The sequence below is a fragment of the Pteropus vampyrus genome, unplaced genomic scaffold (assembly GCF_000151845.1).
Source record: "Pteropus vampyrus isolate Shadow unplaced genomic scaffold, Pvam_2.0 Scaffold172, whole genome shotgun sequence".
Classification (NCBI taxonomy): Eukaryota; Metazoa; Chordata; class Mammalia; order Chiroptera; family Pteropodidae; genus Pteropus; species Pteropus vampyrus.
This window is the reverse complement of record NW_011888953.1, coordinates 2,812,496-2,814,880: the sequence shown is the minus strand read 5'-3', so window position 1 is coordinate 2,814,880 and position 2,385 is coordinate 2,812,496. Positions and strand designations below refer to the sequence as shown.

At 42.3% G+C, this 2,385-nt stretch overlaps 1 protein-coding gene across 1 annotated transcript in view; it reads left to right on the top strand.

The window, feature by feature from the left end:
* Positions 1-83: 83 nt before the first annotated feature.
* Positions 84-2,385, top strand: part of OSMR (oncostatin M receptor) — a 43,564-nt gene continuing 41,262 nt past the window's right edge. Inside the window, exon 1 of the mRNA XM_011370707.2 lies at positions 84-208. The gene's annotated coding sequence lies outside the window, so the exon portion shown is untranslated. The remainder of the gene's footprint in view (positions 209-2,385) is intronic.

Here is a 2,385-nt window from a genome sequence, read left to right as displayed (position 1 = left end):
CCCCCTGACAGGGTCACTCCTTTTGCAATCAGGTCTCCCTCCACCCCGTCTCCACTTACACCTAGAATCGGAAGGTGCTCACCCACAGGTGGAGCTAGGGCGTCCCCTCCCCGTGATGTTGGTGCCTGGGACAGACGCCTACCCTCTTCTGGCGCGTGAATAGAGGTAGCACAGAGTTGGCAGGTTGTACAGCTGAAGCCTTGCAATTGTAAGCGCCCCCCACCCCATTTTATAGACAATCCTGGGCGTGGAGGGGTTCAGTAACTTGTCCAAGACCATAGAGCTGGCTGCGATAGCGCTGGAATCGCCTGAACCCATGGCTTTGCTCCTGACTCCGTGAGTCCTTTCTTGATGGTTCTTGACCTGTCAGTTATCCACCTGCCTATGATCCATCCATCCATCCATTCGTCCTGCCTGCCTGCCCTCGGAAGGCACAATGCCACAGAGAAAGGCCACTTTTTAACCGATCAGCTGGAAAGATCTTTGTGACGCTTATTCTACAACTCAAAGAGGAGTAAATGTGGGAGTAGATGTACGCAGAAGATAGGAAGGAATTGAATATGATATATTTAATTTGAGCTAGAAGGAAAGAAGCTTTGAGTCTTATTCCCAAGTTTAAAACTGACTTTAGGACTTGGGTCAAGTTACTTATCACTTTAGCCTCAGTTTTCTTGTCTGCAAAATAATAATGGTTCATACTTTCTATGCACCGACCACTATTCTAAGTACTTTACACATACTAGCTCATTTAAGCTTCACCGATAGGTAGTACTAGTTTTGTCATTATCATTTTGTTAGTGAAGAAACAGGCCCAGAGCCGTTAAGCAGTGTCTATGGTCACACGGCTAGCAGGTGGCAGAGTCAGGATTTGGCTTTGGAGTTTGCTTATAACCACTATGCTGTGCCTCAAACTTAAGGACCCTTTTTAGAGCGGTCCAATGTTTCATGATTGTTCTGTTTTGTCTCTCTCCTGGGCTGCTTTAACATGCCCTCAGAGACCCTTGAGACTGAAGGACCCCAAAGAGTTGTAGTGGCCAGGAATTCCCAAACCTAGCTGTGCCTCAGAATCATTCCTGGAGCTTTCAAAGCACTGAACTCCAACCTCAGCTACCTATTCAGAATCTTCAGGGCGCGCTCAGTTTGGTGTCAGTACTGTCAAAATGCCTGCAGTGGCAGGGAGCTCACCACCTAACATTTTGTTGCTGGACAGAGCTAATTCTCAGCTGTAACTTGCCTCCTTGTGACTTACATCTTGGTCGCAATTCTGCCTTCTGTCATCCCAGCAAATGTGCCTAAGAACACTTCCCTACACATCAGGTCTTTTTTTCTTTAATGAGAAAGGCCAGGAACACCTACCTACCTCAGTGCACGGAGGTGTTCCAGAGTCTCCAATGTTCTTATAACCCCTTTGTCCTGAAAAAGGAACCAAAGCAGGAAAACTATTGCAGTTTTGAAAGAGGAATGGGTGTGATTTGACAAGAAGAAGGAACATTTTCCTCGTGGGGACTGGGCTAGGGAGTTATTGGCTCTGGTAGAAGGAAATAGTGAGTGTTGTCTCGCTCACTTACGGGAGCGGTGAGCCCTGACTCTCCTGTCCCTGGGAGAGGAAGTCCTCCTTGATTTTAAAAAGAAAATGTGAAATGGGGGAAAATAAAACAAATAGAGAAATAGCCCTCCCTTTAAATAGGCTTCCTCGGAGATACATAAAATGAGAGTTTCTTTTCCAGTTTCTGTCCTTGGCTTCACAGCCTTCTTTCCTTTCCCATTTTAGTTCTACTGGTTTTTCATCATTTATTTACTCCAAGTCATCTGTTTTTTAATGTTTTTAAAATAATACAAGTAATAACTGAATACACTCTCATTCAAACAGTAGAGAAGTATATAAAATGAATTGTACAAGTACCATCATCATGCACTATAATTAAATTTTCTAGTTTCTTTTGACAGATATGTAGATTGTTTTTGTTTTCTCTTAATATAAATACTACAATTAATATTCTTTAAAAGAAATACACACACACACACACACACACACATGCATGCCACACATACACACACACACACACACACTATTGGACAGAATTCCAGAAATACTATTTCTGAATCAGAGGTACTGCATACTAAAATTTTAATAGATGGTGCCACATTGACCATGATAAAGTTGTACTTTTTGTCCATCAGTGAGTAACAATCCCTCCTTCTTCAAACTCTTACCAAGGCTAGGTTTTAAGACTTTTTAAAGCTTTGCTAATAAGACACATGCAGACACACAGAGAGACATACACAATTACTCTTTTTAATTTGCATTTATTTAATTATTAGTGGTAGTGTCCAGTTTTTCTTTTTTCTTTTTTCTCTTTTGGTTATTGGTATTTCCTTCTTTTT